Source organism: Adiantum capillus-veneris, chromosome 23, assembly GCF_014529385.1.
Source record: "Adiantum capillus-veneris isolate H3 chromosome 23, ASM1452938v2, whole genome shotgun sequence".
Lineage (NCBI taxonomy): Eukaryota > Viridiplantae > Streptophyta > Polypodiopsida > Polypodiales > Pteridaceae > Adiantum > Adiantum capillus-veneris.
In genome coordinates, this window is record NC_140953.1 from 62,835,557 (window position 1) to 62,860,963 (window position 25,407).

Genomic DNA, 25,407 nt, shown 5'->3' on the forward strand with positions numbered 1-25,407 from the left:
CCAATCAATTCTTTATGTCTATGATGTTGTACAATTGTCATTATTACATTTACCAATCAATTCATTTTGTCTATGATGTGTACAATTGTCAATTTTGCAAACAATGCGTCTTGTGGGTGACTATTTTGGGTCTATTATCTATCCTTGCACTTTTTTAAAAAAGTGAATCAAGTACAATATGGTTGATGGGTGGAAGGGCATTCAATGTCTTGCCACCAAAAAAAAATTCTCTCGGGCGTCGCTATAAGCGTCGCTATTTATGGCTCTGTAGCGTCGCTATGAGCGTCGCTATAGTCTTCTATGTAAACGTCGCTATGTGCGTCGCTATAAGCGTCGCTATGGGCGTCTCTATGGGCGTCGCTATATAGCGACGCACATAGCGACGCTCTCGTAGCGACGGTTTTAGCGACGCCGGGGGTTATAAAAACCCAGTGTATTTCCGTCGCTAACAGCGTCACAAGAGCACACAACCTCTTGTAGTGTGTGCAAATAATGCTTCTTATCCAATCAAAGGCGTTGGTAAGATTTTGATTACCATTTCAGATGGTTCAGATTTATGCTTGCCAGATGTCTTATATGTTCCAGGGATCAAGAAGAATTTGTTGTCTGTATCCTCTCTTGCAAAAAATGGTCTTCGGGTCATTTTTGAGGATGACAGATGTGTTGTACGAGATCGAGAGAATGGTTATTCTCTTATCACTACAGGTACGCTGGAAAATGGACTATTTGTGCTAGATCGTTATGAAAAGCAGATTCAGGTATGTATTGCAGAAACAAAGACTCAGGCCATGCAGGATGCTGAGTTGTGGCATGCTAGATTTGGGCATGTTGGTTATGGCAGTTTGATGACTTTACAACGTCATAATATGGTGCATGATTTGTCTTTATTGGAGATGCCACCAAGACATGTATGTGAAGGTTGCGTTCTTGGAAAGATGCACAGATTTGTATTTTCGCAGGATGGTTCAGTTAGAGCGACACGAAAGTTGCAGCTTGTACACAGTGATGTATGTGGTCCTATGAGGACACCATCTATAGGAAATAGCCTTTATTTTGTGACCTTCATTGATGACTTTTCCAGGTTTTGTTGGGTGTATCCACTCAAAGCAAAGTCAGATGTGTTTGCAGTTTTTCAACATTATGTCGCCATGGTTGAAAATGAAACAGGTTGCAAAGTACAGACTCTTCGTACCGATCGAGGAGGTGAATACATGTCAGGTGCATTTAAGGATTTTTTGGGAAAGAAAGGCATTAAACACCAATGCACTATGCCATACACACCACAACAGAATGGTGTTGCAGAAAGGAAGAACAGGTCTTTAATGGAGACGGCTAGATGTATGCTCAAGGCTAAGAGTTTGCCTCATAAGCTATGGATGGAGGCAGTTGCTTGTGCAACACATATTTTGAACAGGTGTCCTACTCGTGCCTTGAAGACCATTACTGCATATGAAGCTTGGTATGACAGAAAACCTTCAGTCAGTTATCTTCGTGTTTTTGGTTGTCTTGCTTATGCTCACATCCCTCAGCAGTTACGTGGGAAGCTTGATGATAAGGCAATCAAATGTATATTTGTGCGGTACAGTAGTGGAAGTAAAGGTTATAGACTTTACAATCCTGCTACAAACAAGATTTTTGAAAGTCGTGATGTAATTTTTACAGAAACTACTGCTCAACCTATGGTTGCTTTTGATGTACCTCATATGCAGACACATGATGTATTTGAAGGTTTGCTTCCTTCTTTTGTGGAGAATCAAGAATCACAACAGGTTGATAATCTTGATCAATCTTTTGATCAGCATGTGACACCTCATGATGTAGAGGAAATTGTGCGTGAAGAGCAAGAAGTTCTCAGGGAAGAAAGAACCTTGCCTAAATGGGTTCAGAAAACTTTGCAGGATAGAAAGTTGGATGCACCGTTGCCACGAAAAACACGTGCTGGTACTACTTTTGGCACAGAGCAAGTAGATTTGGCTTGCTTTAGCACTCTTTTTGATGCAGATGAGCCTGATTCATTTGAACAAGCTTTAGAGTTCAGGAAGAAGAACCTTGCCTAAATGGGTTCAGAAAACTTTGCAGGATAGAAAGTTTGGATGCACCGTTGCCACGAAAAACACGTGCTGGTACTACTTTTGGCACAGAGCAAGTAGATTTGGCTTGCTTTAGCACTCTTTTTGATGCAGATGAGCCTGATTCATTTGAACAAGCTTTAGAGTGTGTTCAGTGGAAAGATGCTATGCAGCAAGAAATTGATTCTATTCATAAGAATCATACATGGGATCTAGTGGACTTGCCTACAGGTAAAAAGCCTATTGGTACAAAGTGGGTTTTTAAGGTAAAAAGGAAACAAGATGGTACTGTTGACACGTACAAATCAAGGCTTGTGGCAAAAGGCTATGCGCAACAGAAAGGCATAGATTATGATGAAACCTTTGCTCCTACTTCTCGTGCGTCCACAGTTAGATCACTAGTTGCAATTGCTGCTCATCATGGTTGGAAAGTGCATCAGTTGGATATCAAAACTGCTTTTCTGAATGGTGATTTGCAGGAAGAAGTTTATGTAAGTCAACCAAGTGGTTTTGTTGTAAAAGGTCAAGAGAAAAAGGTATGTAGATTGCGTAAAGCTTTGTATGGTCTCAAACAGGCTCCAAGAGCATGGTATGAGAAGATACATACTTATTTGATTGGCCAGGGATTTCATAATAGTCCAACAGAAAGTACTTTGTATGTCAAAAAGAGAGATGGAGTTCTCATTATGCTAACACTTTATGTGGATGATATGCTTCTTACAGGCAATAATGCAAATGAAATTGAAGCGTTTAAAGATGCTTTGAGAAAAACCTTTGAGATGTCTGATCTTGGTTTGCTACATTATTACTTGGGTATTCAGTTTGTGCAATCAGAGGATGGCATATACATGTTGCAGGCAAAATATTTGCATAAAATTTTGGACAAGTTTGGTATGCAAAATTGTAAACCAATCTCTACACCCGTAGAAACTGGATCAAAGTTGAGCATGCACGATGCTGGAGAACCTTTTGATGTACATACTTATGTAGCAGCAGTTGGTTGCTTGATATATTTGGCAGGCAACACTCGTCCAGACATTCAATTTGGGGTTTCACAAGCAAGCAGATTTATGCACAGCCCAGGTATGCATCATTGGCAGGCTGTGAAGCGCATACTTCGTTACCTTTCAGGTACCCCTAATCTTGCCATGTTCTTTCCAAGGGGGGATATGTATGGAAAGCACAGTTCTATGCAGCTTCTTGGTTACAGCGATTCAGATTGGGCTGGTGATTTTGACACACGACATTCCACAAGTGGCAATTGTTTTTTCTTGGGAAATGCATGTATATCTTGGCTAAGCAAGAAGCAACCCACAGTGGCTACATCAACTTGTGAAGCTGAGTACAGGGCAGCTTTCACGGCAACAGTTGATTGTGTATGGATACGCAGGTTATTGGCAGATCTTTGTGAGTGTCAACAGGCACCCACTACCATTTTCACTGACAGTCAGAGTGCTATGGTAGTTGCAACGAATCCAGTATTTCATGCAAGAACAAAGCACATAGAGGTTCACTACCACTATGTCAGGGAAAGGCTACATGCAGGGGAGATCACACTAACTTACTGTCCTACACAGGATAACATTGCAGATCTATTTACGAAGGCGTTATCACGAGAAAAGTTTGAAGCTTTCCGAAAAGCTTTGGGCTTACTCTCATACACATGATGATCTGCTACCTTGTACGGATTCACACTATCACTACAGGGGGGATTTGTAGACATGTAGTAGTGTAAGTGTGTATACGCGCTTCACCAGGGGCACTTTTCTCCCACTGGGTTTTTCCCCCTGGACATCCAGTGTGAAAGGACACCTTATCTCTTAGGGTTTCATATAAGCTTTGTAGCTCTGAATTTGTATATACATTATTATTCCAATACAGAGAGAGAGACTACAGAGATCTCGTACACAAGCTCTGTGTCTTCTGGAGATCACACAAACTTACTGTCCTACACAGGATAACATTGCAGATCTATTTACGAAGGCGTTATCACGAGAAAAGTTTGAAGCTTTCCGAAAAGCTTTGGGCTTACTCTCATACACATGATGATCTGCTACCTTGTACGGATTCACACTATCACTACAGGGGGGATTTGTAGACATGTAGTAGTGTTAGTGTGTATACGCGCTTCACCAGGGGCACTTTTCTCCCACTGGGTTTTTCCCCCTGGACATCCGGTGTGAAAGGACACCTTATCTCTTAGGGTTTCATATAAGCTTTGTAGCTCTGAGTTTGTATATACATTATTATTCCAATACAGAGAGAGAGACTACAGAGATCTCGTACACAAGCTCTGTGTCTTCTCCTTCTCCATCTTCTTCCTACTCTGAGTTGCTGTCTTCCTTCTGTTTCCTGTTTCATCATCTTCAACAGTAAGTGAAAATTTTGATGCTTTTGTTGATAAATTTGAAGCTTATTGGGGGGATTTGGCGGCTGCTACCCAAGCAACCAATGCGGGATATTTGAAGCTCGAAAGGTTTCTATCATGCTTGCATGCCTATGTTCGTGAGAGAGTCAATTATGAAGATCCAAGCACTTATGATGAAGCCGTTAGAATTGCCAAAGCGAAGAGTCGAAAGATGAAGAAGAAGATGGAAGCAGGATTGCTACCGTCGGAAGTTATGGTAGCAAGTGGACCTAGGCCCAAACAGATTGAAGAGCATCATGAGGTAAAAGCTCCTTTTTTTGTTGATATGAATGTGATCAAAGCACGTGAAGATGATGCCAGGGTAAAAGAGCTAGAAGAAGTGCCAACCAGGGCTCAATAGGTGCAGAGAGGCATATTCAGAGTGCCACCCAGTTTGCTTCCTCAAGAGAGTGAGGTTGTAAAAGATTTTCAAGAAGAGGTGCCAGTTCCAGAGCCGTCAATGAGGAAGGCAGCAGTGGTCCAAGAATCGACAAGTTCAAAAGAGGAATCCGGCAGTTCGCATAGCTCCAGCAGCAATTTGGACACAGATAGCATGTGGGAGACAGAATCCGGGTCTTCCAGGTATGAGACCTATGATATTTTTTATGTGAATGAAGTGGAGAACAGTGTACGCGAGTTGCCTGCCAGCCAGCTAAAGGTCGAAGAGAAGTATAGTGTTTCACCTTGTGCGAATCTGTCAATCGAGCAGCCCTATCAAATGTCGTGTGATGGTGAGTCCCTATTGGAGGAAGAGGTATGGCTTGATCGTGCATCAGACCTAGTTGAAGAACAGGTGTTTGAGAATGAGTTGCAAGAGATGGAAGCAGAAGCTGTGGTAGGTCAAAGTGATTTGTCTATGCAAGGGGTGGGGAAACCTTGCCTTGAGGGGCATGTCGAGGTGCACGGTATAGTTTCAGAGTTTGTGTGTGTCCATGGAGAGTTAGCTCCGGCAAGTGACTCTATGGAAGCTGATACAGGTGCATCCTATGAGAGCGAGGTTCCATGCAAAGAGGAAGGTGCCACCAACCTTGCAGGTGATGAAGTGTTTGAAGAACAGGTTGTAGCTCTAATAGGTCATGTTCTTGAGTATGAGAAGGGGGCCTTGGTGCCGTTTACAGATGGTCAGGATAAGGTTTTCTTGGCTATGCAGCAGGTGGAGGCAAATGGCAGGGTCTTGCTATTTTATGCGATGCTATGGATACATGTTTTATGGGAGGTTTCTTTATGTCATAATAATCAATATCTAATTCTCCTAAATGATTTTCTCATGTTAAACTGATCATTTAATATGGCGAAGTGCCAGGGATAAAAAGCTAGAATATTGGTTCAGCTAGTAGAACGGCCATAGTAGGGATCCAAAGGAGGGAAAATAGGGATCCAAAGGGGGGGCCATCTGCAAAATATCCATGTGCAACAATGGGCTAAAAAGACCCTAAGGTTCAGCCCATAAAGACTTCCAAAATGCTAAGGTTCCAAAATTCAAAGGTTGTGTTCAAAGGTCAACCATAGGGGAATTGGATGCTTTGTGTGTGTACAAAAAAGTCTTTGCAATCCCTACTTAGGAGGGGGAGAGCCTTGCATGTAGTGGATGAGAGAGAAAGCCACACACACACACACACACACACACACAAGCTCCCTTTACACAAAGGGAATGAGGGACACATGTCAGCTCCCTAGGCCAGATGCCCACAAGGTGTACCCAATTCCTATTGGATGGCCTTGGAGGTGGACCAATGAGAATTAGGCTAGATTAAATCTAGTTTAATTAATTTAAAAACACTTAATAAAAGAACCAATGAGAATTAAGTCCTCTAGAAGACTATTGGACAGTCTCCCAAGGGGTCCAATGAGCATTCAACAACCCAATGGCTTGCTTGATTCCTATTGGCCAAGAGGCAAAGGGTTCCAATGAGAGTTTAGTTGAATTATTAAATTACCTAAAGCTCTCACAAAAGGGTAAAGGGGGAAACATGTCAGAAGGCTATCACTTATGCTGCTTAATTGTCATTGGCTAGCCCTAGGGAGATCCAATGAGAGGTCAGCAAGAGCAAATAGCAAGAGGGGTCGCCCAGGAGAGAGGGGGGGCTGATTTTTGCAAGGCATTAACACACACACACTCACACAATCTCATGTGTGCAGTAAAGAAGACTCTCTCTCCTTCTCAAGCTTTAATGGAAAGCTTACCACCTACTCCAAGCTTGTGAGAAGGGAGGCCTACACAAACAACTCTTGGCTTTGTGATGCAAATCCAACCAAGAGCCAAGCTTCAATGCATGCTCATGTCCTCTACCATGCTAATTACTAAGCTAAGCTATGCTAATATGAGTGATTAATGTGAGGAGATGTACATCTTTCTCGTAAGATACTCCTTCTTCCTCTCAATCTACTCTCATACCCTGCTAGCTCTCACCATCTTCGAAGGTGTGTGAGGTCTTGGGTCTGAGACCGGGGATAATTGATGTTGTGTTTGCTAAGTATTTCGGTTAGTGCATGAAGCTTTCATCTTCATTGCACTAGCTAGTCTTGAAGGAACACAAAGAATTGTATTGTAGAATGTCTCTCTTGATGGGAGAAACCATAATACAAAGCCTTTTGGAGGGGGGACCGGCTCCATGCAAATCCGGTCCTCAATTGTTGTCAATAGATTAATTTCTCTCTCTTTTGAAAGTGTTGTTCATGCTTTCTAACTAGGTGTTATGATTTTTGTTGCTCTCTCCACCCCCGGGGCGGTCACTTTCTAGAATGTGTATGATATCACGTGAGTTAACCGGAGAGGATTATTAAAAGACCAAAATGTATAAAAATGTATACATACAGAGGGGGGTGGGGGTTTTTTAAATAGGCTCACAATGTAAGTATAGTATGTATATTGGGGTATTATTAATTACCTCTTGAACGCACGTGATATAGGGGTCTTTTGATAAGTGATTTCCGCTACACACAAGTTGTTAGGCCATTAAATGTTACATTGGTATCAGAGCACAAGGTTTCTCTTTTCTTGCTCAAGAAGGGAGGTCCTCAAGCTAGCTATAAATGGTTGGTATTATTAATTGCATGTGAGCAAGTAGAATAGGGATTTTTCAGCCTTTGAGTGTGCCTGTCTTCGTGCAGTTAACGGGGCATCACCATCGAGATCTATGGTCTTAATAGTGGATTCCTACGGGGCTTGCCTACGGATTAACCACTATTGAGCTATTAGAAGCTTGACAGGAGCCGGTGCTGTTTTGGTGTTGAACGACCCTCTCTTCTATTCCTTGCAATTAATGGTATTGGAGCCACGAGTACAGTAGCTTGAGTGCTTTTTCTAAAGGGGTAAAGAGGAGTTGAAACTAGGGCTTGAAGTTCCAAAGTACACCTAAAAACTTTACACCTAAAAGTTGTTAGAATGGCTGACAATAGTAAAGAGAGTGAAATTAATGTTGATAACTTTGATTTTGCTAATGAGCAAGCTACTAATGATGCTCCGATGCTTGTTAACTTTCTTGTTTCTAGGCTTCAACAAGCCATGGGCAATCCATCTCTCCAAAGTGAAGTGCAACGGCAGCTCCGTGCTCATAGGATTCTCCAAGCACACCACCATGACGAGAGAACACCTAGGAGGCCTCCTTGTGAGACTTCCAAAAGAGTTCTCTCTCCGATTCGGGAAGAAGAGGAGAATCCATACGAAGGGCTCAACAATTTACTTCTTGATGATGCATCTCCTTCTCAAAGGAGAACTCAAGAGCCTCCACCGAAGGAACGAGAAAGAAGTGAGTCTCCCGCCACCTCAGCGGAGATGGCTCCACGAAGACGGCGGGCTAAGCACTCTCCATCACCACCAAAGCGGAGAAGACCATCGCACCCTTCTCCACACCATAATTCAAAGAGGGATGATAAAAAGCAAGAGAAGAAAAAGGTGAGAAAGAGGACAGCCTCTTCTCCATCTTCTTCATCCTCTTCCTCTTGTGAAAGTGATGGTGAAGGCGACGAAGATCAAGACAAGAAAAAGGTGAGAAAGAGGTCACCCTCTTCTCCACCTTCCTCAAATTCTTCACCTTCTGAAGAAAGTGATGGTGCAATCTTTGAACCATCAAAAAGAAGAGGCCATAGGAAATCCTATGCCGCGTGGAAGAGGTCGTCCAAGCTCAAGAAGTTCAAAGAGGGAGGGAAGAGCATCTCTTTCCTTACCTATGATGGCACCTTTGGTGCTACGGACAAAGTCTTGGCCTTTATCCAAACAGTTTGATGCGGCGTTTGGAGATGAGGGCTTCACGGAGTCCTCTAAGCTACGCCATGTAGCTATGCACTTTCAAAAGTCCACCAGGCAATGGTGGTCTAGCCTATGAGCCAACGGTGAAGCTCCGCGAACATGGAAAGCTTTAAGAGCTTCCATTATGAAGCAGTTTTTGTCACCGATGCCAAAGACAAAGTACTCACCGAATGGCGAAGCTTAAAGCTCTCTCCCTATGAATCCATCCACAAATATGTAGACAAGTTTTGGGACCTACAACTCAAATCCACTGTCTTCAAAAAGTTGGATTTTGGAGAGAAAAAGAAACAATTTTGTGCGGGCTTAACCGAAGAAATGGCGGAGTATGTCAACTCCCAAAGGCCACGTACCATATCGGCGGTAATACACCATACTATGGTGGCCTCTCGAATCAATTTCCAAACGGGGGCTAAAAGAAATAATAAGCCCACGGAAAACAAGGGTTCCAACGAGCCTAAGGGGAACAACAATGTCCAAAAGTCTCCTAAGGGCAACTCCAACAAAGCTAAAGAGAAGGGAGTTTACAAAAGGTAAAAACAAACTCTCTCCTGAAGAGCTTGAGCGTTATCGCAAGGATAACCGGTGTTTCAAGTGCAGCGAACAAGGGCATGCGTACCGCACTTGTCCCCAAAAGAGCAACTGCCAAGATCCTCCTAGAGCTACCTTGGTTGAAATCCAAGAGGAGGAGACTCACCAAACTCACCACAAAGGATCTCCTCTTTGCCATGCTTGGGGAAAGGTAAGAGAACATGATGCTTTTATTCTCTTTGACCCTGGTTCTACTCATAATTTTATATCTATAGAGTTGGCCACCAAGCTAGGCATACAAGCCTACGAGATGGGAGATGTCCTACCCGCAGACAGTGCTTTCAAAGGGCAAGAAGATTCAGTCACTCCCTTAATTGGGAAATTGAGGCTTCATGGCCGGCTATGTGGACAAAGAGGACTTCTTTCTCTCTCCTCTCAAGCATGAGGATGTAATCCTAGGGGCACCATGGTTTGATCGCCTGGCTGCCAATGTTAAATTCCCTAAAAGGAGAATCTCCTTTAAGTTCAGTGGAAAAGACATGTATATAGATGCTAAGGAAATGGGTAACACTATCCCCATTGTACATACACCAGCTTTCAACAAGTCAATAAAGAGCTCTATTTCCGTGTACATGATTTTTGTTAAAGATTCTCAAAATGAACCTAATGCTTTAGCAAAAGAAAATAAAAGCAACCAAAAGGAATTAGAGTTATCCAATTTTCTCAAGGGGTTTCAAGATGCTTTTATTGACGACATCCCTTGTGAGCTACCCCTAAACGAGGTAATGATGACCATGCAATTGAACTTCTTCCAGGAAGTTCACCGCCTAACAAACCTCCTTATAGAGTTTCTCAAGCTCAAGAAGAGGAAATTATGCGGCAAGTGCATGAGTTAGTTGAGAAGGGCATGGTTAGGCCTAGCTCATCTCCATTTTGCTCACCTGTGCTATTAGTGAAAAAGAAAGACGGCACATATCGCATGTGTGTCGACTATAGAGCACTAAATAGGATCACTATCAAGAATAGGTTTCCCGTTCCACGGGTAGAAGACCTATTTGATAAGCTACAAGGATCGACCTACTTCAGTAGGATTGACCTAAAAAGTGGCTATCATCAAATAAGGATAGTTGATCAAGACATTGTAAAGACCGCATTTCACACCACATTTGGTCTTTACGAATACATTGTCATGCCTTTTGGCTTGACCAATGCACCAGCCACATTCAACCGCTTGATGGAGAAGCTGTTCAGGCCTCATCGAACCTTCATTGGAGTGTTCTTTGACGATATTATCATCTACTCTAATTCATTAGGCGAACACAAGCAACACCTCCATGTAATATTTTAAGTTTTAAGAGAGAATAAACTTTATGTTAATCGAAAGAAAAGTGAATTTTTCTTGCAAGAGATTTAGTATTTAGGTCACATTATCTCTCAAGATGGCATCCAAATGGATCCATCAAAGTTAGAGGTAATAAAAGGATAGCCTAAACCAAGGAATCTTCATGAACTAAGAAGCTTTATAGGTATGTGTGCATACTATAGACGCTTCATAAAAAAGTTCTCACAAATTGCGGGACCATTACATGACCTAACAAAGAAAAGTGTTAGGTACACATGGTCTGCTAAGGAGAACAATGCTTTCAAAAAGCTTATCTCTCAACGTGTGCTTACACTACTGGATCTCTCAAAACCATTTGAGGTCCAATGTGATGCTTGTGGTGATTTCCTTGGAGCTATTTTGCTTCAAGAAGGGCACTCCATAGGCTATGAAAGTCGAAGGCTCGACCCTGTTGAGCAAGCTCTAGGCATATATGAAAAGGAACTCCTTGCAGTTCTACATGCCTTAGACTCATGGAAGCACTATTTATTGGGGACTCCTTTCGTTCTGCGAACGGATCAACAAAGTCTTAAGTACTTCATGACGCAGACCAAGCTCTCCGACAAACAAATGAGGTGGGCAAATTTCCTTTCGCAATTTCATTTTCATATTGCTCACATTGATGGCAAGCATAATCAAGTAGCTGATGCACTCTCAAGACGGTCGAGAGTGAATGCGGTTTCCATAGCAACTCACAATGATCTATCTTCAATGATAGATGAGTACGCTATTGATCCCGGTTTTAGAGATGTGACTTCAGCCCTTGCATTAGGGAAGAAAGAAGAACCATTTACTTTACAAGATAGTTATCTTCTCTATGGCAATAGACTATGTGTTACTAACTCACTACGTGAGAAAGTAATGTATGAATCTCATGCTCCACCTTATGCGGGGCATAGAGGGATTCAGTCTACCTTAAAGGGAATTGAAACATATTTCTATTGGCCTACCATGAAAGTGAACATACAAGAGTATGTTTCTAAATGTGTGGTATGCCAAAAGACAAAATTTGATAGAGGGAAGCAACTTTGATTGCTTCAACCCTTGCCAATCCCTAATTCACCATGGGAGAGCATATCCATGGATTTTATCTTTGGATTGCCTAAGTCTATCCATGGGAATACGGGAATATGGAAGATAGTAGACAGGTTCAGTAAACAAGCTCATTTTATACCTGTCAAAAAGACTATCAAAGCCCATCAAATGGCAACCCTCTTCATTTCACAAATTTTCAAGTACCATGGCTTGCCAATGTCCATAGTGTCGGATAGAGATCCTAGAATGACCACTAATTTCTGGAAGGGTCTCCTTGAGAATTTTGGGACAAGGCTAAACTTCTCTTCGGCCTATCATCCACAAACGGATGGCCAAAGTGAAATAGCTAACCTTACCATTCTCGATCTAACACATATTTAAGAATTATGGGAAAAATACACAAAAATGGGATAATTCTTTTTGTTCTAGACTATTTCTTGAGGAGAGGTAAACAATGTTTTAGGATGCTCATTGTGTTTGTATGATGCTTTTAGTGGTTTGCATGGACTAGAAAAATCACATGTGAAGTTAAGCTTTTGAGTCTCATAACTACAAACTTGTTCAGAAATGACTACTTGTAAACCTTCGTCCTCAAGTATGACTCTCTAGGAGTAGACATTGTGTCAGAAAACAACTTCAAGCCCAAACTCTAGGTTGAGTATGTACATGGTATTCAACCATGTCGCTATCCTTGTCATGCTAACAAATAAAAATGAAGAAGTGTTACAATATAGAGTCATGGGGATTAGATTCTACACAGTGTAGACATTTTTATTGATGACAAAAATCCACATTTCAATCCTCATGGTGTTTAGAACCAAATTGTTGTGAAAATAAAATATCAATCTTCTACCTCAAACTTGAGATTAAGGCCCATTGTATAAGCACTCTAGAGTGAAGTGTCGAAAGTCTAGGACATACTCTCGAATTCTAGAGTCCAAGGCCACATGATACTCTTGTAGTTGAAAGACGAAAGCATGCTTCTAAGACAAGTTTCAGATTGTGTGAAACTAGGGTCTGTGCAGGGTTAGTCTTCTAACAAGGCGATAAGTGATTCAAGGAGCACCATTGGTTTCTTTCTCAGACCTCCCACTAGCTTGAACGACTTGAACCTCCAGGATTGAACTATGCCCATGGCCTCTATCAGCAAAAAACACGCGTGGTCATTGATCTCACAATCTATAGCTTTTCAGAGTGGTGATGTTGCCAAGTCCTTTCTTTTCATTTATTATTTGAACTTTGTGTATTCGCAAAAATGAGCCTTGGACACCTTGTGGACTGCAGTGACACGAAGAAGCTTGAGCTGGCATGCAACACATGGGCACTTTGAACCTATCGTAGGCTTGCTCATTCCAACTTGAGGTTGAGAGCCTTTTCAAAAAAATAAACAAAATATTAGCGATGCATAATGGTAAATGTTATGCAAATGTGATGGGAGTTCGCTTTAATTTGAATTTCAAACATGACGGTCGGTAAATTTGACGGCCGGGAGCGGGCCCAGCGAGGTATGCCATCACTTCTCCACATTTCCAGCCTTCTGATACTCAGTCTTCACCGAGGTGACTCAAAGTCTCATCAGGTTGTGCGAACAAAATTCCCGCTTCCAAGAAGGCTCTTCCTATTAGCAGAGGGTGCGGATTGCATGATGCACCCTCCTCCTACTTCTGTGAGATGCCACAAGGTATAGCAGGTTGTGTGGATTGCCGATTTTTCTTCCTTATTTTTTATTAATTGCGTTGAGAGAAGTCTATCATGCTGAGAAGCCTTGTGCATATATAGCCTCTGTTTGCTTAGTGATAGCATACGAGAGCTTGGATCTACATAAGCTCATATAAGGCACACCAGAATGAGGGTAGTCACAAATTGGATCATCTATGAGCTCCTTCATAGATACTCTCTAAAATAGAATCCTGTCATGCGGTGCAGCTTTGTGCATCAGAGCCTGAGCATGTAGTCGACATGGCGCATGGAGACATGGGAGGGAGGGAGGGAGGGCATCTACTCCTCATGCAAGTTGGAGCTGTGGGCCTAATGAGCCCGTATTCCACCAACGTACCTGGACTGCAAAGCCATCCTGCGCCAGGTGTATTTGACATGGCGCTTGAGGGTATCGCAAGGGGATATGGTCGGCAGCCACTCATGCGAGCTGGAGTTGGGCCTAATGAGCCTGTCTTCGACCATCTCCACTGGAAAGCCAACCTATTGCGCCTCTTGTGCCATCTGCTTTCCTTCCTCTACTTCCATTTCTAGTGCACTATACTCAATACTATTCTACGATTCAATCACATTTTTAATATTAGTCTTCCATTTCCTTACAAACCATTCACACTATAGCACGTAATAACTTAAGACACATCAACTTGAGGACATCGCAAATTGAAGGCCACTTTAAGGTCTCTTTGCGAATGGATAACACCAAGCGAGAATCATACCTGAGAAGTCTATCATGATGAGAGATTCCTCCTTGTGAATGGATCATGTTGAAATACTTGAGTCACACTATCTCATGGTGACACGAAAAAATTTATCCATCTACGACAAACGTTAGTGAGAAAACGCTATAGGCGATCAAAGCACTTGGAAGGCAGAATGCTAGCAAGATATTTCTAGTAGAAGCCAACTCTCTCTCTCTCTCTCTCTCTCATATTTCTCTTTTTGTATCTAGCAAGGATAGAGGCTTGAACTCAAGTTCAAGCCTCCACTCCTATTCCTCAGGGGTTTAGTCTCTACCCTTTTTGTACCTAGCAAAGGTAGGGGTTCGAACTTAAGTTCAAGCCTCCATGCCTTCTTTTATTTGTTAAAGGTTTAGCCCCTATCATTTTTGTACCTAACAATGGTAGAGGCTCGAACTTAAGTTCGAGCCTCCACGTCTTCTTCTATTTGGTAGGGGTTTAGCCTCTACCAGTTTTGTACCTAGCCATGTTAGAGCTTCGAACTTTAGTTTGAGCTTGATGTAAAGGCTTGTACTTAAGTTCCAGCATGCACACCTTGTCATATAAAAAACTCTATGCTAGGTAGCTTGGCTTCCATGTATAAATGCATTTTTTCACCTCTAACTGAAACCAAATGCATGTTTTTTCCCTCTAAAAAGGCCACTAATTTCAACAAATTCTTAACTTTGTATCCGAAAAACTTGTCTTAAGAGGAGTTATTTTATTGGGATAACAAGCATCGAAGTCCTTCCTATAGACATCCAAGTGCCTAAATTGAACTCATTAACAAGCATCAAACTCCTTCTAGTTGACCTCCAAGTGCCCTAAAGTCCTTGTTATATTATGACTAGAGGAGAGTTCATCACATTATTTAGAGAGTATTATAAAGTGATGGGCTTTCAAATAGCTTTAAGTATGTCAAAATGAAAGTGCCATCTAAATAAAAAGGGAATTGAATTGAGTGTGCCCACAAATAGATGATAGATCAAACTGCACAACAATGTTAAGTTTGCAAGTAGCAATATAAAAAATGGGACTTGAATAACTCCTAAATATGTCTTTTTTTGTCTCTCTATTTTTATTTCTCTAATTTAACATACACATCAATTCACTCTAAGTTAACACTAGTTTAACACTAAACATAAAGAAGTTTAATGCGTATGTGTGATGTTTAATTTGACTTTTTCTCTCTCTACTTAAACATCTATATAACATTAATCATGAAATCTATGTTAATCTCCACTTTAACATTAATTAACATTAACCATTAAATTTACACTAATTCTCTTTCTCCCTCTCTTTTCCTCTATGATTTTTCTCTCTCCCTAATTACACACCAAGCAAGCAAGAAACTATCTACGAACTAATCACACGCTTACAACAATCAATCAAACAAGTAAAGTGAGGTCGATCGAGCAAGCAAGAAGCACCTACACAAAACATGAAAGAGGTACAAAATCTTTGAATCTAACTTTTCTAATGTGTGTGTGTGTGTGTGTGTGTGTTTAAGACAATGGGGAGGGGGGGTTTCTGTAGAAGCTTACCTCTTGTGTTCCTCTAGCATTCTAGTCTTCTTGCAGTCCTCTTGTGTAGATCCCTCTATCCAATGATCATCAAGTGATGGAGTGCTCCACCAAAGATTAATTGTGTGTGTGTGTGTGTGTGTGTGTGTGAAGGAAAAGAGAGAGAGAGAGAGAGAGAGAGAGAGAGAGAGAGAGGTGAGCTTTGAGAGGGAGAGAAGGAGAGACAAGGATGTGAGCTTTGTGAGGGAGAGAATATGGCTGCAGGTGCGATGGCGGCAGGAGAAGAAGAGCAAGGTATGCTGCAAAAAACGCGGCATACCACGCTCTCTTTCTTTTTGAAAAATTTGGAGGTAATATACGCGGTAATATTCGCGGTAGTAGTCGCGGTAATATATGCAATAATAGTTGCGGTAATATACACACTAATATTTAATTTACAAAATAAATCCTTCTCGCACCCCTCTCTCTCCTTTGGACACCCCATTTTGATCTCTCTCTCTCTCTCTCTCTCTCTCTCTCTACAAAACGCGGTAAAGGGACGCGGTAAATGCTTTGCAAGTTTCATAGTGTTTGGAATGCATTTCATCAAAGCATATTCTTTCAACCTCTGTCAAATTGTCCTTGCAACCAATCTTTAACTCCTTCAAAGTATCATCATGTGTAAACTTATGTCCAATCTTGCTCGGCTCACAAAGGCTAGGTTGCAAAGCAGCTTGATCCATCTTATCCATACAGTCTTTTGGTAGAGCTAATGCCCTTGGTTTCACTTTCTTTGCCAAGGACTTGTACTTGGTCTCCACTCGTACATCAACACCTTGAGCATTTTTGAAATCCTCAATGACTTTGTACATTTTTGTCTCAGGGGGCTCGCTATATGTAAACCATCTATACAACGTGCGTTTTGTAAGGTTTCCAGTTTCTAAAACCTTAGAAATTGTACAAAGCTTGTAAAATTAACTTGAAAACCACTGTTGAATGTGGCTGATATTGGTATTTTTGGAATCATAACCAGAGCTTTACTATGGTTAATAATTTTTAGAATCATATTCCAATAAAATCTGGAAAAGTTACGGGCCTTGAAAGGTTACACTAAGAATTCAATTAGATAAATAAAATTGGATGGTTTCAATAATTATTACTAACAAAGACTTTCTTCTCCTAAGGTTCTAGAGTTTACTCATATTCCAATTTTCATCTTTAAAAATCAGTAAAATCGGTCAAAATCGATTCTGGAAGCTGAGGGGGCAGTGTGGAGATGTGGGGAAACCTGCCCGTGATAGATATAGCTGCAGGTGGTGCTACCTAGAAGCTGGGGGCTTGCTTGAGGTGCCAGAACCTGCCAGGAACAGCCTGGGGCCTAGAAAAACTATAAAAAGACCCCCTTTCCTTCATAAAAAATTAGACCAGAGCCTTGGCACATTCTCTCTCCTCTAGAGAGACCTCTACCCAGAAATCACTAGAGATCAAGCTCTAGTTGGTTAATTAAACGGTAATTAATCCTAATCTTTCTTAATTAGCAAAGCCAGGTTAACCTATTTATAATTTTCTTAATTAATCAAAGATTAATCCTATGTATACACAAAAATACTCTCTTAATTAAATATTCTGTGTTGATTATTGTGATTAAGCTTAGGGATATTAAGCTAATAAATTATTCTATCATATTAGGGTTGAAATTATACATTTTAACCATAAATTAATGGGAATTATACTAATCAAGTTTAGATTAAGATGAGATAATTATCAGAGCTGTGCTAGACTGTCATTATCCTAGGAAAATTATCTTATAATTTTGAGAGTAATTTTCAAGATTAATTAAGCAGAATTACACTGTTTTTGAGAGAGAAATAAAGGAGAAAATGATCAAATTGATCCTCTAAGAAAATTATCAGAGGTTAAGCACATCTTAGGAAACCCTTCATATTTTTTTAACCTCAAATAATTAGTCTACCTAATTATCTTAGTAGAATTACACAGTTTTTATGAAAAATTAAAAGAGGAAAAATATGAAATTGATTCAAAATGCTTTGAGTTATTTATTAGAGGTTAATTACATCTTAGTAAAACTATGCTAATTATGTTAACATCAGATAATTAGTTTATCTAATTATCCTAGCAGAATTACAATGTTTTTAGGACAAATTAAAAGGGGGAAAATAGCAAATTGATTCAAAATGCTTTGAGTTATTTATTAGAGGTTAATCATATCTTAAGGAACCCATGATAATTATTTTAACTTTAGATAATTAGATTATCTAATTATCTTAGCAATATTACACTGTTTTAAGAACGAATTAAAAGGGGGAAAATAGTAAATTGATTCAAAATTCTTTAAGATAATTATCAAAGGTTAATCACATTGTAGTGAATCCGTGATAATTATTTGAACCTCAGATAATTGGTTTACCTAATTATCTCAGTAGAATTACATTATTTTTGGGAAAAATAAAAGGGGAAAAATAATAAATTAACCCAAAAACCTTTGATCAAAGGTAAAGTATACCTTGAGGAACCCGTGATAAATATCCTAACCTTAGATAATTAGTTTAAATACTCATCTTCATTAAAAGTAACCGATTTTGTGTATAAAATATTGAAAGGTAATTAGTAAATGAATTTTTATAATTACCAAATAAATACCTGAGGTCCAAAATCACTATTGAAGGTTGGGAAACCTACCTTAGCATAAATAATTGGTATAACCAATTGCTATCATCAAAATTTACTCTAAATTATACCATAAGTATGGGGGGGAAAAATTATAAATCAATTTTATGAAAATTCCTCAAGATAGAACATATCAAATTACATTTAGGGTGAGTAATCCATTAACAGATATGGATTATAATTTACTAAGGTTAAATATAAAATATTCATGGAATATAGACTAAGGAGAACCTCAGTTAAATAGCTTCCCTAATGAAATGGTAATTATGGGAAATTACTAATAGTATAAGGAAGTTACAGGAGAAATATCTCATCCAATTAACTATCATACTCCAAAAATACTTATTTTTGGGTAAAAACGAAGAAAAGAGATTATAGAATTAAAACTCTAATCGATTAAGTCTTTTTATAAGGCTACCGATATGGCTCCAAAGAGAACCAGAAGAAATCCTCTTACCGAGGAAGAGGATATTTGCACCAAAGTAAATAAAGCCACTTATGACCATGAGACTGGGCCTAGCCATAGGCCAACAGAGAAAAGTCTGTAGGTGCCAACGTAGCAACAGATGGATGAGCAGTACGTCCCAGGTGGATTTCTATTTTGTTCACTTAAATCTTTTAAAGTTTACTTTTAAGTTAGCATTGCATACGTAAAGGTTAGAAAGGATAAATTGGCTGCAAATGGAAGGTAACTTCCAAGAAACCAACGAGCAATGATTATAAATAGGAAAGAAATGATTGGGCTATGACTGATTGACCTAGGAAAGAAATGTTTGACTATCCTTAAAAGATGACGATTCCGCCATGGATGAGTTGGTTTTCTCAGTGCGCATGGAGTATTTACCGCATGCTTGTTTATGTTTGTGGATATTACTTAAGATATCAAGTTTATCCTAGAGGAACCGCCCGGTTGTATGGCCAACCGGTTGGCGTATGGGCGCTCGGACTTTGGGTGATGGCTTTTTTCACCCCGGTTTTTATAAATAAGGAATGGGTGCCGTTTTTCACCCCTCTATAGGTGGTCTTGAGACAAGCCAGTACTGATCAGAGATACTTCAGAATGACAGTACCTTGTCTTAAGTCTAAAGATGTTGGTTTGCTAAAAGAATGTTTTCAATACTGTTTTCAAGGGTTGTCTTAATGAAATACAGTGAATGAAAGTTAAAAGAAATCATTGTTTTAATTGTGAAAAGAAAGTGGTAGTAATGAAACAACACAAAAATTATGTGTGAATGCGGGGTGGTAAGTGGGGATTGACTAAGGTTGTCAATCATGGACGGGTGGACCTGATTAGTCAGGTAACTATCCATTCCCATGCACTAAAATGTTTAGAAACTTCTTCACTTGGAAGAGGAACCCACCAACGACTGTGCCCTCACATATGTTAGGGGAAAAAAAGCGTTGGCTAAGGAAACCTGAATCTAAATGATGGAAGTTATAGGGCCGGAATAGTTTTTTTTTTGGTCCCGTTTCCACCTCTAGACATGACTAGATCTCCTTCTAGGGCTATAAACCTAAACCATTATCAATGGTAAGGGTGAATTTCTTGGAATTTTTCTTGTATAAGGACTCTAACTTTAATAGACCTAGAGACCTGTCAATGGTCCCATCCCGTTTTAGGTGTCGGCGGGTTTGGGGTCCTTACAAGTGGTATCATAGCATGGTTTAACAAGGTCCTGACCTTAGGAGGGAAAAGAAGTTGAAAAAAATAGGCACAAGTTATATTGCATTTTTAATTATGGTATATTGTGAAATGAGAATTTCCCTATCAATAGAGAAAAATATCTGCCAAGCTTACCGAAAGTTTGTGATTTTCAACATCATGTTCGAGGCTGCTTGCAACTCCAATAACTTTTTATTTCGCAAGAGCATCATGCAATTATTAGATGTAATGCTTTCCCCTCCTCCGACATGGGGAATCAGTTGGTCATAGTTTGGCGGAATTTTCCTAATTGATGTGAGACAGGTAGAAGGTTTGTCACTCAATTTGAAAAGACTTAAGTGGGCAGAAACACTTCGGACCATCGAAGTTTTCTTTTTCAGTGGGACTGAAGATCGAGATCAGACCATTACTATAGATGGGGTAGAAGTGTCACAAAATCAGTGGGTATATGATCAGGTAGCCAAAGTAATATACCCAGGTAGGATGAGACCCACGAGGGTAGGCCCAAAATTTAGGGGACCAAAAGATGTCATATTTTTTTATCACCAGTGGTGAAGAGGATTTTGATATAGAGAGCTACACATTGTATATAGCATGAGTCCATCTTGTATATAGTATGAGTCCATCTTGTATATAGCATGAGTCCATCTTGTACATAGTATGAGTCCATCTTGTACATAGTATGAGTCAGTGTTGTATTAACTCTTGGACATACCATGGTTTTATGACATGCTTTGTGTAGTTTAATTGAGATGGTTATAGTGATTGTCGGATTTTTGTTTTCATTCAAAATTTCAAAAGTATATAGATTAGAAAACTTGCATGATAAAACAAAATTATTGTTATCACTAAAATATTTTCATTAATTAAAAAACCCAGGGTAATACAAAAAGCCTCTACACTCCCACCCAGAAAAAGAAATTACTACTGCTAAAACAAGTTCACTCCCACTTTCAAGGGAGAGGGAACCAACTTAAAAGGTGATGACGAAGCCTGGCTCGATGCCATGGATGATTATTTCTTGGCATCAGGAACTGCTTCGGAAAATTAGGCAATGTTAGGAATGTGTTGACTCACCGGAGATGCAAAACTCTGGTGGAAACAATACTGTAGAGATAACCCTTCCATTAGTCCCTCATAGGAAAGAATGAAGCAGACAGTGAAAGAAAGATATCTTCCTCCAGCTCACCAAGCTATTAAAATGAATGAATTCTTCGCCCTCAAATAGTTAGGGCTTACTTTGGAAGAGTACTACACCAAATATGTGTCTTTACGATGTTATGCACCACCAATGACTATGGAACAACAGATTGCTCGTTTCTGTCAGGGTCTAAAAAAACCTTTAAGTACCCACTTGGAAGCTATGAGACCCATATCTATTCAAGATGCTCTTCTAAGAGCTAAACCACTTGCACTTGAAGGAAACCCCCCTGCAAGGAGCTATTACAATTACAATAACTTTAGAGGAAGAACAAGGGGAAATTACAACCAAGGAAATCAACGAAGGGAAGTGTCAGTTGCAGCCACTATAGAGCAAACTTTTCCAAACATCAGATGCTATGGATACAATAGAATGGGGCACTACAGGAGTCAATGCCCCGAGGGGCAAAATCCCAGAGTTGCTGCCGGAACCACTCAAACTCAGATAGGACAAGGAAATAATCAAAGAGGAAGAGGAAATAGAGGAAGAGACAGAGGAAGAGGTAGAGGAGCTAGAGCTTATGCTGCAGTAGGAGAGCCAACCTTGTTGGATGAGGAAGAAAAAAGAGCTACTCTTTTTGCCGCCACCAAGAAATTAGAGGTAGAACTAGAAAATGGGAAAGAGGTTCTATCTCAATTTACAGAAGGGGAAGTTGAGTTTGAACTAGGAGGAACCCTTACTTCATCTTACTTTCGAACTCTACCAGTAGGAATCTATGATGGTATTCTAGGAATGGATTGGTGAATCAAAAATCAAGCCCATATTCACTGTGCTCAAGGGAACCTAACCTTCAAAAATCACTTAGGCGAAGAAACGTTAGTACAAGGATCAAATGGGAAGCCTAAGGCTCATTTAGTTAAGGCTAGTCGACTTCTGAAGGGGTTACGCAAGGGGCAACAGATCTTTGTAGTAAAACTTAATAAGGGAGATGATTCAAGGGACAACCCAACTCCAGAATGGCTTAAAGAATTTTTGGATCTCAAATTTACCTCCTCCAAGGGATATAGACCACGAAATAGAAACCTTTCCAAGTAGTGAACCAATTTCAAAAAGACCCTACAAAATGTCTCTCCCTGAAGCTATTGAATTAAAAGAACAGCTTCGTCAGCTTATTGAACAAGGATTCATAAGACCAAGCATTTCAAATTGGGGAGCGCCTACTCTCTTCCAAAAGAAGAAGGATGGATCTTTACGTCTCTGCATCGATTATAGGGGACTTAACCAGGTATCGGTAAAGAATAAGTATCCTATTCCTCGCATCGACGAATTGCTTGATAGATTACATGGAGCCAAGGTATTCACAGAAATTGATCTCAGATCAGGTTACCATCAAATCCGGATTAAGGAGGCAGATATTTACAAAACTGCATTCAACACCAGGTATGGGCATTATGAGTTCATCGTGATGCCTTTTGGTCTTACGAATGCTCCGGCTACTTTTAACCGTCTCATGCAGGATATATTCAGACAATATCTGGATGATTTTGTATTGGTGTTTTTCGACGATATCTTGGTATATTCCAAAGATGAAAAAGAGCATGAAGTCCATGTACCTAAAGTACTTCATCTTCTACGCCAACAACAGTTATATGCCAAGATGAGTAAATGTGTGTTTTTCACACCCGAAGTTAGTTATCTTGGTTTTATGATAAACCCTGAAGGAATCTCAGTAGACTCCGCAAAGATTAAGGATATAATAGATTGGCCACAACCCAAAATAGTCAGTGAAATTCAAGGCGTCTTGGGCATTACAAGATGGTATAGAATCTTCGTAAAAAATTATACAATCATCGCCGCACCCTTGAGGCAGCTACTTAAAAAGACAGCCAAACTTACGTGGGAAAAAGAACAGGAGGATTGTTTCCTCAAACTAAAACAAAATCTCACATTAGCCCATGTACTCAAACTTCCTGACTTCACTCAAAAGTTTGAAGTAGTGACAGACGCCAATGGTCTTGCTATATGAGGAGTCTTAAATCAAGAAGGTAGACCAATGGCTTTTACTTCTCAAAAATTAAGAATCCACGAGCTGAATTATCCAACTCATGATTTGGAACTCCTAGCTGTCATTCATGCTCTAAAACTCTGGAGACACTATCTTCTAGGAGGAAAGTTCCAGTTGATCACTGATCATCAGAGTTTAAAATGGATTTTTCACAAGCAACACTCAACATGAGGCAGAGAAGATGGATAGAACTCTTACAGGAATATGATTTTGAAATAAAATATAAACCAAGGAAAGAGAATGTGGTTACTGACGCTCTTAGCCGTAAGGCTTTTCGTGGGGCTATTTCCACAGTCAACAATCCAATCCTAAACAAGGTTAAGGAGGCTTCCCTGAAAGATGAGGATTATCAAAAACTTCTACAAGTTATTAATCAACAGGACCTAAAAGAGAAAGAGAAAGACAGAATCAAGGATTATTCACTTGAGGATGGGCTTCTCTATTATAAGTATCGGCTTCACATTCCTAAGAATCCAACATTAAAGGAGTTAATCCTTTATGAAGGACACAACTCTCCAGCTTGCCGGCCATCCTAGCTATGCAAAGACCCTTAATGCCATAAGGAAAAGCTATTTCTTGCCACGAATGAAAAGAGATATACTTCCCTACATCAAACAATGTCTTTCCTGTCAAAGGATTAAGGCTGAACGAGTAATGATGCTAGGAAAACTTCAACCTCTAGACATTCCTCAAATGAAGTGGGAACTCATTAGCATGGACTTTGTAACAGGCCTTCCCAGTGTTCAAGGGGGTTACGACTCCATTATGGTGGTAGTGGATATGCTGACTAAAGTATCTCATTTGATGCTTGTAAAAACAACTTACACTGCATCAGACATAATCCGTCTATTTATCAAAGAGATCTTCAAATTACACGGACTTCCTAAGATAATAGTCAGTGATAGAGATGCAAAATTCACTTCAAAATTTTGGAGAGCTTTATTTGAATCCTTAGGTACCCAGCTATGTTCCAGTACATCCTATCACCCTCAGACGGACGGCCAGGCGGAAAGAGTAAATCAAGTTATTCAAGCCCTCGTTAGAGCCTACTATAGTAGAGAATCCCGGAAATGGATACAATATCTTCCTCTGGTGGAATGCGCCTATAACTCATCATTCATAAAAGCATTGGGATGTCACCATTTAATGCTCTTTATGGGCATGAATGTATGTCACCCCTAGACTTTTCTGACCCTACTACAAGAGTAGAAGCTTCAAAGCAAATGTTGGAGGAGATGGATGCCCAAACCAAAGCTATATGACAGGACATTCAGGCACCTAAGGACCGCCAAAAACATTATGTTGATAAAAAACGGTCTGATCGGGTTTTCAAACAAGGGGATAAAGTATTCCTTAGGGTACGGCCAAAGAGAAGCACTTTATCCTTGGAAAATACAAAAAACTAAGCCCCAGATATTGTGGACCTTATGAAGTGATTAAAGTAATCAGTGAACAAGCTTATTAATTAAAACTACGTGAACACCTCAAGGTCCATAATGTATTCCATATCAGTCTTCTAAAACCCTACATCCCAAATCCCAATCACACTCTAGATGACGAACAAATTATGATGCAGAAGCAGGGAATTCTTGAACTCCAACCAGATTGTATTCTCGATACTAGGGAAAGGAGTCTATATAACAGAGTTATCAGAGAGGATTTAGTAAAATGGAAGGACTATCCCACTAAAGACGCCACCTGGGAGGATGAAGTATCACTTCACAAAGATTTTCCCAATTTAGGTTGAGATGAGGACATCTCAATTCCTTAAGTTGGGGTGATTGTAAGGTTTTCAGTTTCTGAAACCTTAGAAATTGTACAAAGCTTGTAGAATTAACTTGAAAACAGTTGTTGAATGATTCAATCATGGCTGATATTGGTATTTTTGGAATCATAACCAGAGCTTTGCTATGGTTAGTAATTTTCAGAATCAGATTCCGATAAAATCTGGAAAAGTTACGGGCCCTGAAAGGTTACACTAGGAATTCAATTAGATAAATAAAATTGGATGGTTTCAGTAATTATTATTAACAAAGACTTTCTTCTCCTAAGGTTCTAGAGTTTACTCATACTCCAATTTTCATCATTAAAAATCAGTAAAATCAGTCCAAATCGATTCTGGAAGCTGAGGGGGCAGTGTGGAGCTGTGGGGAAACCTACTCGGGACAGATATAGCAGTAGGTGGTGCTACCTAGAAGCTGGGGGCTTGCTTGAGGTGCCAGAACCTGCTAGGAATAGCCCGAGGCC

The 25,407-nt window shown here is 40.1% G+C and overlaps 1 pseudogene; it reads left to right on the forward strand.

Annotated features, from left to right (window-relative positions):
* LOC147427878 (uncharacterized) overlaps positions 1–25,407 on the forward strand; it is a 55,472-nt pseudogene that overhangs the window by 5,665 nt on the left and 24,400 nt on the right.